Source organism: Balaenoptera physalus, assembly GCF_965194825.1.
Source record: "Balaenoptera physalus genome assembly, chromosome: 4".
NCBI classification, from domain to species: domain Eukaryota; kingdom Metazoa; phylum Chordata; class Mammalia; order Artiodactyla; family Balaenopteridae; genus Balaenoptera; species Balaenoptera physalus.
The window spans coordinates 111,160,103-111,177,720 of NC_138891.1; the positions used below are offsets into that span (position 1 = coordinate 111,160,103).

The 17,618-nt window shown below is 41.1% G+C and overlaps 1 pseudogene across 1 annotated transcript; it reads right to left on the minus strand.

Annotated features, from left to right (window-relative positions):
* Positions 1-2,975: 2,975 nt before the first annotated feature.
* LOC309660402 (tripartite motif-containing protein 14 pseudogene) lies at positions 2,976-16,409 on the minus strand (annotated as a pseudogene). Its single transcript has 2 exons — positions 16,399-16,409; positions 2,976-3,597 (listed from the first exon to the last, which is right to left on the minus strand). The product of its transcript is annotated as a tripartite motif-containing protein 14 pseudogene (transcript).
* Between the last annotated feature and the right edge of the window lie 1,209 nt (positions 16,410-17,618).

Consider the following 17,618-nt stretch of genomic DNA (forward strand, 5'->3'; position numbering starts at 1 on the left):
TCTTCACTAATGTTGAAATTTGACTTTAGCATGGTTAATGATGATTATAAACAAGGGATTTAAAAGGTCATCAGGTGAAAAAGTCCAATCAGGGAACTTCAGAATGCTTTACATTAGTGGTTTTCAATTGTCCTTTAATTGCAGAACCTTTTTTTTTTTGTTTAAAGTATAGGTCAAACACAATATGTAAAACTAATATAATCAGAGTATGTTCTGACTAATATGAAGGATGAAAAGCATAAGCCCACCCTATTGAACCCTTCTCTCTCCATGCAAGCTTTCAGTTACCTTCTTAAAACTCTAAAGCCCTGTGGAACACAGTTTACAAACCACTGTTGAAATTAATGTTTCTTCTTACAGCTTCCATGATTTTCCACAACAAATTCCAAACACATCAATGCCAACATTTGCAGTATTTTACACGAGTTGCATCCTACTTTCTGGAGTATATTTTTTCTAAACTGCTCCTTGATTTGTGATAATTTAGTTTCCTCCCATGGGATGGTTTATAGCTATCTGGTAACTGCTGTCTTTTCATATACTTTTCACCATCATGAACAACCAGATCCAGGCTAGAACTTCTTTTTCTTCACTTGTAACTGAGCAGAGTGTTTATACAGGTTGAGGAAGATAACGGTGACTTACCAACGTGCCTGTTAACTGTTTCTTTTTCCTGGAAAACTTTTTCATCTTTTCAGGACATTCTGAAAAACATCACTATTGATTAATTCCGTTTACTACATCCACATGATACAGTATTTGGGGCCACAATATTATGACAGTATCTTTAGCATTATAGCAATGTTGTGTTCTATCTTTCATGTTCTTTGTTTGAAAAATAATGTCAGCAAACAAGATGGTAACGCCACATTTATTGTAGTTACTGACTTACCTAAATTCCTATTAAAAATACTCATAAATATTCCCTCCACATCTACTTATAATGATCATGTTTATTTACTGGCTATCATTGATAATGTATGAAATTTAACTGAATATTCTCCAGAACTGTGCAGGAAAAGGGATATAGGCTAGAAGAGGAAAAAGAAGAAGGTGGAGGGCTTCCCTGGTGGCGCAGTGGTTGAGAATCTGCCTGCTAATGCAGGGGACACGGGTTCGAGCCCTGGTCTGGGAAGATCCCACATGCCACGGAGCAGCTGGGCCCGTGAGCCACAACTACTGAGCCTGCGCGTCTGGAGCCTGTGCCCCGCAACGGGAGGGGCCGCGATAGTGAAAGGCCCGCGCACCGCGATGAAGAGCGGTCCCCGCACCGCGATGAAGAGTGGCCCCCACTTGCCGCAACTAGAGAAAGCCCTCACACGAACCGAAGACCCAGCACAGCCAAAAATAAATAAATAAATAAAAATAAAAAAAAAAAAAAGGAGATTTCTGAATAGAGTTGTGCAGAGAATTATTAAAAAAAAAAAAAAAAAAAAGAAGAAGGTGGAGGAGGAGGAGGAGCAGAGAGTGTTGTTTACAGCCTATTTTATTTCTTTAAAAAATGCATTAAATATTACAGAATGAGACGACAAGCCAGAGAGAGAAAATATTTGCAAAAGATACATCTGATAAAGGACTGTAGTCCAAAATGTACAAATATACTTGAATTTTGACAATAAGGTAATAAACAACAATTTTTAAGAGGACCAAAGACTTTAACAGACATCTCACCAAAGAAGATATAGAGATGGAAAATAAACGTATGGAAAGATGCTCAACATCATATGTTATCAGGGAAATGCAAATTAAAACAACAGTGAGATACCACTACTCACCTATTACAATGGCCAAAATCAACAACACTGACAACACCGAATCCTGGCTAGGATGTTGAGCAAAATGAATTCTCATTCATTTCTGGTAGGAATGCAAAATGGTACAGCCATTTACTTTGGAAGGCAGTTTGGCAGTTTCTTACAAAACTAAACATACTTTTACCATAATCCTTTAATCACTCTACAGTTGTTACCCTTAAACAACATGGGTTTGAGCTGTGTGGGTCCACTTATACACAGACTATTTTCAATAAATATATTGAAATAATTTTTGGAGATTTGTGACAATTTGAAAAAACAGGTGAACTGTGCAGCCTAAAAATATTGAAAATATTAAGAAATAGGTAGGCATGAATGCATAAAATATATGTAGATATTAGCCTATCCTTACATAGGCATAAGGTGAGTAATATTTAATATAAAATTAATAATGTGTTAGTTTTCTTACTGTTTTATAACTTTGCTTTCAAAGAACTACATTATCTTACAGGATGCCTCTCTCTCTGGTAATTGGAGAAACTACTTATCATCCTATCATCACAGATAAGTGGTTTTTTAAAAAATGTAACAATGTTTCCAATACTTTATTATGAATATGACAGTAATACTGTATGCCATAAAAATTTTATAACGATTTATTCATTGGTGTATAGGCTATCATGAAGCAATCATATCGCTGCTTCTTCATTATCAATGTATGAATCATTATGCCTGTATATAAATTTTTTGCATACATTATCTTTTCATTTTTTATGTCTAATGTTACTAATTTATATAACATTTACAGTGTTTTGTATCATAAAATACAATATTGATGTAGGTGCTGACAGAAGGTTTGTCTTATAAACAGACAATGTAAACTTATGGTTTCAATAAATACAGTACACTACTGTAAATGTATTTTCTCTTCCTTATGATTTTTTAATAACATTTTATTTTCTCTAGCTTACTTTATTGTAAGAATACAGTATATAATACGTATAATACAAAATTTGTGTTAATTGACTATTTACGTTATCGGTAAGGCTCCGGTCAAGAGTAGGCTATTAGTACCTAGAAGAGGAACTGTTCAAAGCACAGGGCATGACTGGTAGCGGAGAGGATGGGAATGCTTACAGAGGCGGCAGTAGACCAGCCACGTCTGGATCGGGTGAGGCCAGAGCCGCGGAGAGCCTAGGGCGGCCACTCAGGTGTCGGCCCCTAGGGCAGTCGGGAGATGCTGATGACTCCTTCTCAGAGCCGCAGGGCCGGGTAGAGCAGCTCCTGGAAGGCGGCAGGGAAGGTGTGCAGGTGGGTCATGCCGCCCGTCACGTCGTATAGTTGAAGACGCCGACCTCGTAGTCCAGGAAGACTCCGAGCCGGTCGGGGTCGTCGCGGGGCCGCAGACGGCTGCGCTGGCCGTCGTGGAAGGCCCAGTACTCGAGGTCATATAGTTCGAGGCACCAGGACTGGCGATTGCAGCCCAAGCGGGCGGCGGCCGAGGCCCCACGGCGCCGCAGGGAGCCGTAGGCCGCGCCCACCCACCAGCCGACGGCCGCCTCCCGCACGTCCACTTCCCAATAGTGGCGGCCGGCGTCGAAGCAGTCGCGGCCCAGCACCTGCCACAGCGCGTCGAAATACAGCCCGGGCGTGGACCCCACTGCTGCCGAGGTGCCCGCAACGCACCTTCTGCTGGTCTGCCGAGAGGCGCAGACGCGCGTGCAACGTGTCTGGCTCCAGCGCGGGCGTGTGCGCGTCTGCGAAGGGCGGGGACACAGGGCCACGCCCGATGGGCGGGGCCAGTGCCAGTGCCCCTGCCCCGCCCGCCCCCGGGAAACCGACCCTGCTCTACCCGCTGTCCCGCAAGTGTTCAGGGTAGAATACAGGGAAACACGGAAATCACAAGTGGGGCGGTGGCTGGGGAGCACAGGCAGGAGAGAACATTTTAGTGCACACCCGTTGTACAGCTTGAATTTTGTACCATGGAATTTGTTGCCAATTTCTAAAAATTTAATAAAAAATAATCCTATCACTGTTTAAAAAAAAAAAAAAGAGTAGGCTATTACTTAAGTTTTGGGGGAGTCAAAACTTATACATGAATTTTCAGCTGTGTGTGGGGTCAGTGCCCCTAACCCCTGCATTGTTCAAGGGTCAACTGTACTTGGTATTTACCCAAATAGGTTGAAACTTATGTCCATATAAAAACCTTCACATAGATATATTCATAATTGTCAGAACTTTGAAGCAACCAAGATGTCCTTCAATAGGCAAATGGAAAAATATATTGTGATACATCCAGACAATGGAATATTATTCAGCACTAAAAATAAATGAGCTATCAAGCCATGAATAAAGATGGAAGAAATTTAAATACATACCACTAAGTAAAAGAAGCCAATCTGAAAAGGCTACATACTTTATAACTCCAACTATAACATTCTTGGAAAGGGAAAAATGATGGAGAGAGTAAAAAGATAAGTGGTTGCCAGAGGTTGCAGGGGGAGTGAAAAATAAGAAAGCACAGGGATTTTTAGGGCAGTGAAACTATTCTGTACTACTACTAGAATGGTGGATATATGTCATTATAAATTCCTGCAAACGCATAGAATGCACCACACCAAGAATGAACTTCAATGTAAACTATGGACTTGGAATAATAACAATGTGTCATTGGAGGTTCACCGACTGTAACAAATGTACCACTCTGGTGGGGGATGTCAAGAGTGGGGAAGGTTGTGTGTGTGTGGCGACAGGGTTATTTGGGAACCCCAAGGTTATTTGGGAACCCTTTGGACATTTTGCTCAATTTTGCTGTGAACCTAAAACTGTTCTAAAACATAAAGTTTATTAATTTAGAAAGTATTATTATGTAAATTTACTTTTTTATATACCTCACAGGTCTGTTGTGTGAACCAAAGGGTCTGATGAATTTGAAAATACTTCAAATAAGTCTACCCTAGTCTTCTCCAACTTGCAGTTTTTTGTTATGGATTTCCTTGTTACTCCAGACTAAACATAATCAAAACTGATCTACACATTATTTCCTTCAAACTCTTTCTTTCACCTGCTTCATGTAGCAGAGTTTACAGTGCTATCATCAACTCAGAAACCAAGAAGGAAAGTAGAGAATTCTCTTTAATGCTAATATCATTTTGTTTTTTAAATTTAGCTGAATCCATCTTCTCCTCTCACTCTCTCCAAAAAATGGTTGCCTTGGGTACATACTAGAATCATCTGCAGAAACTTTTAAAGCTCCTGATTCCTAGACATGACCCCAGTTCAATTATAACAGAATTGCTGGGGGACCCAGGCATCAGTAGCTTTTAAAGCTCCCAGGTGATTGTAATGTGCAGCCAGGGTTACAATCCACTGTGATTTAGTCCCTAATGATCTAAAGACTAGATAACTTTATCAGGATCCTAATTGATGGTTCCACCTCCAGAACTCTTCCTGTCAAATGTAAAATCCATCATCCAAAGCTTGCTCTTGAAACACTCCCTATTTTTTAAACTTGTTTTTCATTTTTATCACTTCAGGATAAAGCCCAAATCCTTTCCAGGGGATATAAGAATCTGCATGATCTGGCTCCCCAGTTCCGCTCAGTCTCACAGCCTCATTTTCCACAACAACAAGCTGCTTACACTTCTCTGCATACACCGCACCTTATTGCAGCACTCATGCTGTTGTCCTTCCATTTAATTATCAGCCCCTCATTATTTAACATTCATCTCAGAAGCTCTCCTCATCCCCACCCTGCCAGTTCCAGTCAGGATGGATTTGTGCCCTTCATCTGGGCTGCAATAAAACTTGCATGACTTTTTCTATTTGTACTTACCCGCCCCCCCCCCGCCCCCATGGATCATAATAATTTCATTTCTCATGGTTCTTTTATTAGTCTGTGAGCAATCAAAGGAAAGTATCGAGTCTTGTCAATGCTTGTATCCAAGCACCTGGTTTGATACTTTCAGGAGGAGGCAACTCAGTCATTGTTTGTTAAATGAATGAATGAATGACGTCATTATAAGTGCAAATAAAGTGTCGGCTTGTCATTCCCATTAGGGATAGGGAAGTAATGATAACAGGATGAAGGAAGAGTGTTAACCAGAGATCTCAAAGTTTTTATAGGAGGCAAAGTGATAGTTTTTTTTTATTACGCCTAATCTACATTATTGTTCAAGTTCCTGAAGGGTAGGTGTAAAGGAAGGTACCACGCAACTGTTTATGATTCTTTTTTTTTCTATTAGCATCAACTTCTTAGAGAGCAAGAAAGATCTTGTAGTACCAATATGGGTATCTGAAGGTGTCTGCTTATTGAGATAATCTTAGTCCTACTCTGGTTATCGAAAGGAAGATGGCGATATTGACAGATCTTCAATGTAAATCAGAACTAAGGGAAGCAATGCTCCAAGAGTCATTTGACCATAAAGCTGAAGTTAAAAATAGTTATATTGTGATCCTTATGTTGACTCAGATCTTTGTCCAAAATTATGATTCTTATTTCTTTTATTTCTAGTAATCAGTGGTTAAACTAGTTAAGATCACTCCCTTAATACCACATTTCCCAACCCTTCTGAATATCTTCCTTGTACTCTACTCAAACCTGACCTTCAGGTCCAGTCACTACCCTTAGCCAGGGGTCATATCCACTTTAATATCTATTTTTTAGCTCAGTGATTTCCCAGTAGTTTTGCATTGTACACCTAGGATTACTTTTCATAGATTGAAAAATAATTTGGTCCACATTTATGATCTTATTGACTATTTATTTGGTTGAATCTTCCCTTTCGCATTGCGGGGGGAGGAAAATAGGAAAATTCAGAGTGATAATAAACTGCTTTTTTCTCTCAGCAATAAAGTTAAACTACCTGAGGTGAGGTGTCATTTCAACAATATTTACCAATTTTGTTTACATATCAAGTAGAGCAACAGCCAAGCCTACTAGTGATTACCGCTTTAATGAATTATTTTGATTGCTTTTTCAGAAAGGCTCCCTGTTTTACATTAAATCATCCTCAATTATTGAAATGCTGATTTAAATTCTCTAACACATACTTGTAGATTTTCCTTAAATCATCCTCACTGTTTTCTAACAGTATGTGTTTATCTAACAGAGGAATACTTGCCTTGTCTCCATGTAATTATTTAAGCCACTCAAGTAAATTTAAAATTATTCTCTTCTGGTTAAATTACACATTCTAAAATTTTAACTGAAAACCAGCTGTGAGAACACCCTTTCTTTATTATCAGTAACATTTTATTTTTTTTAATTGCTTAAAAGTTGTTGCTGGTGAGAAATATAGAGTCTGGCGTCTCAGAATTAAGCAACACCCATAACAAATATTCACATATGTCATCACTTCATCAAGTATTAAATGCAGGACCCGATAACCAGAAATGTATTCTTTCTGTTTGTTTATTTATTTTATTTATTTACTTTTGGCCCGTTGGGTCTTTGTTGCTGTGCGCAGGCTCTCTCTAGCTGCGGTGAGCAGGGGATACTCTTCATTGCGGTGCGCGGGCTTCTCATTGAGGCGGCTTCTCTTGTTGCGGAGCACGGGCTCTGGGCGCGTGTGCTTCAGTAATTATGGCACAAGGGCTCCGTAGTTGTGGCTCACAGGCTCTAGAACGCAGGCTCAGTAGTTGTGGCACACGGGCTCAGTTGCTCCACAGCATATGGGATCTTCCCGGACCAGGGCTTGAATCCGTGTCCCCTGCATTGGCAGGCGGATTCTTAACCACTGCACCACCAGGAAAGTCCCCAGAAATGTATTCTTTTTAAATAACTTTTTTTCTGATATAAAAGGCTTTCTTCTGATTATGAGTGCTTATTTTTAGAAATTTAAGAGAGTAAATAAGGGTGTAAACATCACTATAATCTCATACCAGTGATATAATTTTTAATATTTTGATGTCTATGTTTCCATTACATTTTTATATACACAAGCATTTATATGCATATGTCTTCAATCTTAGAAAGAAAAATGGGTGTGATGGGCCTAGAGTCTGTCATACAGAGTGAAGTAAGCCAGAAAGAGAAAAACAAATATCATATATTAACGCATATATGTGGAATCTAGAAAAAATGGTACAGATGAACCTATTTCCAGGGCAGGAATAGAGACGCAGATGTAGAGAATGGACATGTGGACACGGGGGGGAAGGGGAGAGTGGGACAAATTGGGAGATTAGGATTGACATATATACACTACCATGCATAAAATAGCTAGCTAATGGGAACATGCTATAAAGCACAGGAAGCTCAGCTCGGTGCTCTGTGATGACCTAGATGGTGGGATGCGGGTGGGGGGCTGTGGGAGGGAGGTCCAAGAGAGAGGGCATATATGTATACATATAGCTGATTCACTTCATTGTAAGCAGAAACTAACATAACATTGTAAAGAAATTATACTCCAATAAAAAAAATTTTTAATGTTGTTTTACATTCTGTTCTTTTGTCAGTATCATATCCTAAGACTATAGAGGAATAAAGGAGTCTTCACGCCTCTCATGCTTGAAGTAAGAGCATGACCAACCTCCAGCAGGTGTCAAGAGTTAGTCCTTAACCTTTAAACACTCAAAGACCTCCCACCCTCCTCAGACCTCCCAGCCTCCAACTGCCAGTTCCACAGAGAGTTCTAGGCCTTCAGAATAGAACATCTCTACCCTGGCTTCCATTCTACCTTCTGCAGAAGTAAAAAAAGGTTCTTGATTATCCTCCTCTACTGCTCCTTCCTCCCTCAAGGCCTTACCATCATTGTTTGCCTTCAGAACACCAGCACGAGTCCCATTATGCCCCTTTTCCCCCTAGCCACCTCCTCCTATTCTCCATATAGCTCTGCACATCCTCTATTCTCTTCCCAGTTCCTCCCACTCCCCCACTTATAAAACCTTCCTATTGTACCTTCTGGAGCCCACCATCCATCAGCAGCTAAATCTTCTATAATCTCAATTTCTCTAATTACTTCTTCCCACAAGGACCAGGAGCTCCACTGAACGGAAGGCTTCCTCTGCAGCCCTCTCTAGTGAGAGTTGTTTTATCACCCACAGCCTTCCTATCACTGGGCCTGAAGTTGAGGAGGTTTCTTCCTTACTCTCACTGTCATTTTCAGACTCTTTGTCCTCTTGCCTTACATATTCTCAGCTTTAAATAGTGTATCATTAGGCTATAAGAAGCTTTACCTCCTTGTTGGAGTTATCTACTGCTCCCCCTTATTTATGGACAATTTTAACTTTCTCTAACCATGTTATTGTCTTCATTTTTTTTTTTTAACATCTTTATTGAAGTATAATTGCCTTACAATGGTGTGTTAGCTTCTGCTTAATAACAAAGTGAATCAGTTATACATATACAATATGTTCCCATTTCTCTTCCCTCTTGCATCTCCCTCCCTCCCACCCTCCCCGTCCCACCCCTCTAGGTGGTCACAAAGCACCGAGCTGATCTCCCTGTGCTATGCGGCTGCTTCCCACTAGTTATCTATTTTACATTTGGTAGTGTATATATGCCCATGACACTCTCTTACCCTGTCACATCTCACCCCACCCCCTCCCCATATCCTCAAGTCCATTCTCTAGTAGGTCTGTGTCTTTATTCCCGTCTTGCCACTAGGTTCTTCATGGCCTTTTTTTTTTTTTTTCCCTTAGATTCCGTATATATGTGTTAGCATACTGTATTTGTTTTTCTCTTTCTGACTTACTTCACTCTGTATGACAGACTCTAACTCCATCCACCTCATTACAAATACCTCCATTTCATTTCTTTTTATGGCTGAGTAATATTCCATTGTATATATGTGCCACATCTTCTTTATCCATTCATCTGTCGATGGACATTTAGATTGCTTCCATGTCCTGGCTATTGTAAATAGAGCTGCAATGAACATTTTGGTACATGACTCTTTTTGACCTATGGTTTTCTCAGGGTATATGCCCAGTAGTGGGATTACTGGGTCGTATGGTAGTTCTATTTGTAGTTTTTTAAGGAACCTCCATACTGTTCTCCATAGTGGCTGTATCAATTTACATTCCCACCAACAGTGCAAGAGTGTTCCCTTTCCTCCACACCCTCTCCAGCATTTATTGTTTCTAGATTTTTTGATGATGGCCATTCTGACCGGTGTGAGATGATATCTCATTGTAGTTTTGATTTGCATTTCTCTAATGATTAATGATGTTGAGCATTCTTTCATATGTCTGTAGGCCATCTGTGTATCTTCTTTGGAGAAATGTCTATTTAGGTCTTCGGCCCATTTTTGGATTGGGTTGTTCGTTTTTTTGTTATTGAGCTGCATGAGCTGCTTGTAAATCTTGGAGATTAATCCTTTGTCAGTTGCTTCATTTGCAAATATTTTCTCCCATTCTGATGGTTGTCTTTTGGTCTTGTTTATGGTTTCCTTTGCTGTGCAAAAGCTTTTAAGTTTCATTAGGTCCCATTTGTTTATTTGTGTTCTTATTTCCATTTCTCTGGGAGCTGGGTCAAAAAGAATCTTGCTGTGATGTATGTCATAGAGTGTTCTGCCTATGTTTTCCTCTAAGAGTTTGATAGTGTCTGCCCTTACACTTAGGTCTTTAATCCATTTTGACTTTATTTTTGTACATGGTGTCAGGGAGTGTTCTAATTTCATACTTTTACATGTACCTGTCCAATTTTCCCAGCACCACTTATTGAAGAGGCTGTCTTTTCTCCACTGTATATGCTTGCCTCCTTTATCAAAAATAAGGTGCCCATATGTGTGTGGGTTTATCTCTGGGCTTTCTATCCTGTTCCATTGATCTATATTTCTGTTTTTGTGCCAGTACCAAACTGTCTTGATTACTGAAGCTTTGTAATATAGTCTGAAGTCAGGGAGCCTGATTCCCCCAGCTCCATTTTTCGTTCTCAAGATTGCTTTGGCTATTCGGGGTCTTTTGTGTTTCCATACAAATTGTGAAATTTTTTGTTCTAGTTCTGTGAAAAATGCCAGTGGTAGTTTGATAGGGATTGCATTGAATCTGTAGATTGCTTTGGGTAGTAGAGTCATTTTCACAATGTTGATTCTTCCAATCCAGGAACATGGTATATCTCTCCATCTATTTGTATCATCTTTAATTTCTTTCATCAGTGTCTTATAATTTTCTGCATACAGGTCTTTTGTCTCCTTAGGTAAGTTTGTTCCTAGATATTTTATTCTTTTTGTTGCAATGGTAAATGGGAGTGTTTTCTTAATTTCACTTTCAGATTTTTCGTCATTAGTGTGTAGAAATGCAAGAGATTTCTGTGCATTAATTTTGTATCCTGCTACTTTACCAAATTCATTGATTAGCTCTAGGAGTTTTCTGGTAGCATCTTTAGGATTCTCTATGTATAGTATCATGTCATCTGCAAATAGTGACAGCTTTACTTCTTCTTTTCCGATTTGGATTCCTTTTATTTCTTTGTCTTCTCTGATTGCTGTGGCTAACACTTCCAAAACTATGTTGAATAATAGTGGTGAGAGTGGGCAACCTTGTCTTGTTCCTGATCTTAGTGGAAATGGTTTCAGTTTTTCACCATTGAGGACAATGTTGGCTGTGGGTTTGTCATATATGGCCTTTATTATGTTGAGGAAAGTTCCCTCTATGCCTACTTTCTGCAGGGCTTTTATCATAAATGGGTGTTGAATTTTGTCAAAAGCTTTCTCTGCATCTATTGAGATGATCATATGGTTTTTCTCCTTCAGTTTGTTAATATGATGTATCACATTGATTGATTTGCGTATATTGAAGAATCCTTGCATTCCTGGGATAAACCCCACTTGATCATGGTGTGTGATCCTTTTAATGTGCTGTTGGATTCTGTTTGCTAGTATTTTGTTGAGGATTTTTGCGTCTATGTTCATCAGTGATATTGGCCTGTAGTTTTCTTTCTTTGTGACATCTTTGTCTGGTTTTGGTATCAGGGTGATGGTGGCCTCGTAGAATGAGTTTGGAAGTGTTCCTCCCTCTGCAATATTTTGGAAGAGTTTGAGAAGGATAGGTGTTAGCTCTTCTCTAAATGTTTGATAGAATTCACCTGTGAAGCCATCTGGTCCTGGGCTTTTGTTTGTTGGAAGGTTTTTAATCACAGTTTCAATTTCAGTGCTTGTGATTGGTCTGTTCATATTTTCTATTTCTTCCTGGTTCAGTCTCGGCAGTTTGTGCATTTCTAAGAATCTGTCCATTTCTTCCAGGTTGTCCATTTTATTGGCATAGAGTTGCTTGTAGTAATCTCTCATGATCTTTTGTATTTCTGCAGTGTCAGTGGTTACTTCTCCTTTTTCATTTCTAATTCTATTGATCTGAGTCTTCTCCCTTTTTCTCTTGATGAGTCTGGCTAATGGTTTATCAATTTTGTTTATCTTCTCAAAGAACCAGCTTTTAGTTTCATTGATTTTTGCTATTGTTTCCTTCATTTCTTTTTCATTTATTTCTGACCTGATCTTTATAATTTCTTTCCTTCTGCTGGCTTTGGGGTTTTTTTGTTCTTCTTTCTCTAATTGCTTTAGGTGCAAGGTTAGGTTGTTTATTCGAGATGTTTCCTGTTTCTTGAGGTAGGCTTGTATTGCTATAAACTTCCCTCTTAGCACTGCTTTTGCTGCGTCCCATAGGTTTTGGGTCGTCGTATCTCCATTGTCATTTGTTTCTAGGTATTTTTTGATTTCCCCTTTGATTTCTTCAGTGATCACTTCGTTATTAAGTAATGTATTGTGTAGCCTCCATGTGTTTGTATTTTTTACAGATCTTTTCCTGTAATTGATATCTAGTCTCATAGCGTTGTGGTCGGAAAAGATACTTGATACGATTTCAATTTTCTTTAATTTACCAAGGCTTGATTTGTGACCCAAGATATGATCTATCCTGGAGAATGTTCCATGAGCACTTGAGAAAAATGTGTATTCTGTTGTTTTTGGGTGGAATGTCCTATAAATATCAATTAAGTCCATCTTGTTTAATGTATCATTTAAAGCTTGTGTTTCCTTATTTATTTTCATTTTGGATGATCTGTCCATTGGTGAGAGTGGGGTGTTAAAGTCCCCTACTATGATTGTGTTGCTGTCGATTTCCCCTTTTATGGCTGTTAGTATTTGCCTTATGTATTGAGGTGCTCCTATGTTGGGTGCATAAATATTTACAATTGTTATACCTTCCTCTTGGATCGATCCCTTGATCATTATATAGTGTCCTTCTTTGTCTCTTGTAATAGTCTTTATTTTAAAGTCTATTTTGTCTGATATGAGAATTGCTACTCCAGCTTTCTTTTGATTTCCATTTGCATGGAATATCTTTTTCCATCCCCTCACTTTCAGTCTATATGTGTCTCTAGGTCTGAAGTGGGTCTCTTGTAGATAGCATATATATGGGTCTTGTTTTTGTATCCATTCAGCCAGCCTGTGTCTTTTGGTGGGAGCATTTAATCCATTTACATTCAAGGTAATTATCGATATGTATGTTCCTATTCCCATTTTCTTAAATGTTTTGGGTTTGTTATTGTAGGTGTTTTCCTTCTCTTGTGTTTCTTGCCTAGAGAAGTTCCTTTAGCATTCGTTGTAAAGCTGGTTTGCTGGTGCTGAACTCTCTCAGATTTTGCTTGTCTGTAAAGGTTTTAATTTCTCCATCGAATCTGAATGAGATCCTTGCTGGGTAGTGTAATCTTGGTTGTAGGTTTTTCTCCTTCATCACTTTAAGTATATCCTGCCACTCCCTTCTGGCTTGCAGAGTTTCTGCTGAAAGATCAGATGTTAACCTTATGGGGATTCCCTTGTGTGTTATTTGTTTTTTTTTCCCTTGCTGCCTTTAATATGTTTTCCTTATATTTAATTTTTGACAGTTTGATTAATATGTGTCTTGGTGTGTTTCTCCTTAGGTTTATCCTGTATGGGACTCTTTGTGCTTCCAGGACTTAACTATTTCCTTTCCCATATTAGGGAAGTTTTCAACTATAATCTCTTCAAATATCTTCTCAGTCCCTTTCTTTTTCTCTTCTTCTTCTGGGACCCCTATAATTCGAATGTTGGTGTGTTTAATGTTGTCCCAGAGGTCTCTGAGACTGTCCTCAGTTCTTTTCATTCTTTTTTCTTTATCCTGCTCTGCAGTAGTTATTTCCACCATTTTATCTTCCAGGTCACTTATCCTTTCTTTTGCCTCAGTTATTCTGCTATTGATCCCATCTAGAGTATTTTTAATTTCATTTATTGTGGTTTTCATCATTGCTTGGTTCCTCGTTAGTTCTTCTACGTCCTTGTTAAATGTTTCTTGCATTTTGTCCATTCTATTTCCAAGATTTTGGATCATCCTTACTATCATTATTCTGAATTCTTTTTCAGGTAGACTACCTATTTCCTCTTCATTTGTTAAGTCTGGTATGTTCTGACCCTGCTCCTTCATCTGCTGTGTGTTTTTCTGTCGTCTCATTTTGCTTATCTTACTGTGTTTGGGGTCTCCTTTTCACAGGCTGCAGGTTCGTAGTTCCTGTTGTTTTTGGTATCTGTCCCCAGTGGCTAAGGTTGGTTCAGTGGGTTGTGTAGGCTTCCTGGTGGAGGGAACTAGTGCCTGAGCTCTGGTGGATGAGGCTGGATCTTGTCTTTCTGGTGGGCACGTCCACGTCTGGTGGTGTATTTTGGGGTGTCTGTGGCCTTCTTATGATTTTAGGAAGCCTCTCTGCTAATGGATGGGGCTGTGTTCCTATCTTGCTAGTTGTTTGGCATAGGGTGTCCAGCACTGTAGCTTGCTGGTCGTTGAGTGAAGCTGGGTCTTGATGTTGAGATGGAGATCTCTGAGAGATTTTTGCTGTTTGGTATTACGTGGAGCTGGGAGGTCTCTTGTGGACCAGTGTCCTGAAGTTGGCTCTCCTACCTCAGAGGCACGGCCCTGATGCCTGGCTGGAGCACCAAGAGCCTTTCGTCCACACGGCTCAGAGTAAAAGGGAGAAAAAATAGAAAGAAAGAAAGAAAGAAAGAAAGAAAGAGGCTATAATATAGTGAAGTAAAATAAAGCTATTGTAAAGCAAAGCTATACAGACAAAATCGCACCCAGAAGCATATACATATACACTCACAAATAAAAGGAAAAGGGGAAAAATTAATATATCCTGCTCCCAAAGTCCACCTCCTGAATTTGGGATGATTCGTTGTCTATTCAGGTATTCAACAGATGCAGGCACATCAAGTTGTTTGTGGAGTTTTAATCCGCTGCTTCTAAGGCTGCTGGGAGAGATTTCCCCTTATCTTCCCTGTTCGCACAGCTCCTGGGGTTCAGCTTTGGATTTGGACCCGCCTCTGCGTGTAGGTCGCCTGAGGGCGTCTATTCCCCGCCCAGACAGGACGGGGTTAAAGGAGCAGCTGCTTCCGGGGCTCTGGCTCACTCAGGCCGCGGGGAGGGAGGTGTACAGAGGAGGCGGGGTGAGCCTGCGGCGGCCGAGGCCGGCGTGACGTTGCACCAGCCTGAGGCAGGCAGTGCGTTCTCCCGGGGAACTTGTCCCCGGATCACGGGACCCTGGCAGTGGCGGGCTGCACAGGCTCCCGGGAGGGGCGATGTGGAGAGTGACCTGTGCTCACACACAGGCTTTTTGGAGGCGGCAGCAGCAGCCCCAGCGTCTCACGCCCGTCTCTGTGGTCCGTGCTGATCGCCGCGGCTCGCGCCCTTCTCTGGAGTTCGTTTAGGCGGCGCTCTGAATCCCCTCTCCTTGGGCGCCGCGAAACAAAGAGGCAAGAAAAGGTCTCTTGCCTCTTCGGCAGCTGCAGACTTTTTCCCGGTCTCCCTCCCAGCCAGCTGTTGTGCGCTAATCCCTTCAGGCTGTGTTCACACCGCCAGCCTCAGTCCTCTCCCTGCAATCCGACCGAAGCCGAGCCTCAGCTCCCAGCCCCGCCCGCCCCGGCGGGGGAGCAGACAAGCCTCTCGGGTTGCTGAGTGCTGCTCGGCGCCGATCCTCTGTGCGGGAATCTCTCCGTTTTTCCCTCTGCGCCCCTGTTGCTGTGGGATCCGCGCTGGTAGCTGCGGCTCGCGCCCGTCTCTGAAGTTCGTTTAGGCGGCGCTCTGAATCCCCTCTCCTCACGCACCAGGAAACAAAGAGGGAAGAAAAAGTCTCTTGCCTCTTCGGCAGCTGCAGACTTTTTCCCGGACTCCCTCTTGGCTAGCTGTGGTGCACTAACCCCTTCAGGCTGTGTTCACGCCGCCAACCCCAGTCCTCTCCCTGCGATCCGACCGAAGCCCGAGCCTCAGCTCCCAGCCCCGCCCGCCCCGGCTGGTGAGCAGACAAGCCTCTCGGGCTGGAGAGTGCTGGTCGGCACTGCTCCTCCGTGAGGGAACCTCTCCGCTTTGCCCTCCGCACCCCTGTGGCTGCGCTCTCCTCCGTGGCTCCGAAGCTTCCCCCCTCTGCCACCCGCAGTCTCTGCCCGCGAAGGGGCTTCCTAGTGCGTGGAAATCTTTCCTCCTTCACAGCTCCCTCCCACTGGTGCAGGTGCCGTCCCTATTCTTTTGTCTCTGTTATTTCTTTTTTCTTTTGCCCTACCCAAGTACGGGGGGAGATTCTTGCCTTTTTGGAGGTCGGACGTTTTCTGCCAGCGTTCAGTGGGTGTTCTGTAGGAGCAGTTCCACGTGTAGATGTATTTCTACTGTATCTGTGGAAAGGAAGGTGATCTCCGCGTCTTACTCTTCCGCCATCTTCCCGAGGCTCTTGTCTTCATTTTTGATGATTTTAATATCCATGTAGGTAATGCCTCCAACACTCTAGGCTTTTGACTTCTTTTGAATGATCTCCACTCACATTAATCATTAGTTCCCCTGATTATACTTTTGCCTTTGTCATTACCAATCAGTGCAAACCTATAATCTCAGTTCCAAAAATTCCATTCTTTGAATATTACCCCCTAAATTTCCAACTCATTATCTCCAGTATTCCAATACCTGCAATACTTAAATCCTGTGAGGACCTACAGTTTACTAATCCTATCTCATTTTCACTGTCTTTCATTCACCCCAAGCCCTTTATTCCCACTTTACCCAAAAAATTCCACTGCCAAGCCGAATAAACAATGGAGATTATAAACAATTCTTTTCTTATACCTTCAGATCTTTCCCTCTCTCTTAATGTGTAATATTTATTGGTAAGGCCCCGACACTCTGCACCACATTTTGGTCCTGACTGTGGGTCAAGAAAAATGTACAACCATACCAGTTGGTCTCACTTTAAATTCATGCCTAGAAGTATTGAGGTCTCCTATTGCTTCTTTATAATTATAATACATATTTGTAATTCATTCATTTTTGATTCTGCTAGATACTCTTGACTCTTCTAAGAATCTTCTTTTCCATCTTTGTTTTCAGTACTACCTATTGAGAAAACTTAAGTGAGCGGAAGACAATTTCTACAAGACAAAAAATCCATTCACCTATTTATATGCTCTGCCTTCCCTCATATTTTAGTAAGTAAATGTCACTGTTTAAGGCCAACCCCTCCACTGGTGCACTAGATTGCATCTTCTTACCAACCCAAAGACATTGTTCCACAGATGCTACTTTTCTCCTGTATCATGAACGTTTCCCTCTCCACTAGATCATCCCATCAGCCAAAATGCATATTGCTTTTATTTCATCTTAAAAACAAGACAATAATTATTCTAATCATGTTTACTTCCTGCAACTGCTTCATTTCCCTTCTCTTTACAACAAAACATCTCAATAAAATGCATTACTTCCAACTCTTTCTCTACCATTGATTCTCTCTTTAACCTACTGCATTTAAGATTTTGCCCCACTATTTCAATACAGTTGTTCTTTTCAAGACCTCAGTGAATTTCAAGTTGCTAAATCCATGAGTTAATTCTCAGACCACATTGATTTGACCTATTAGCAAAATTGGATTTCTTCAGT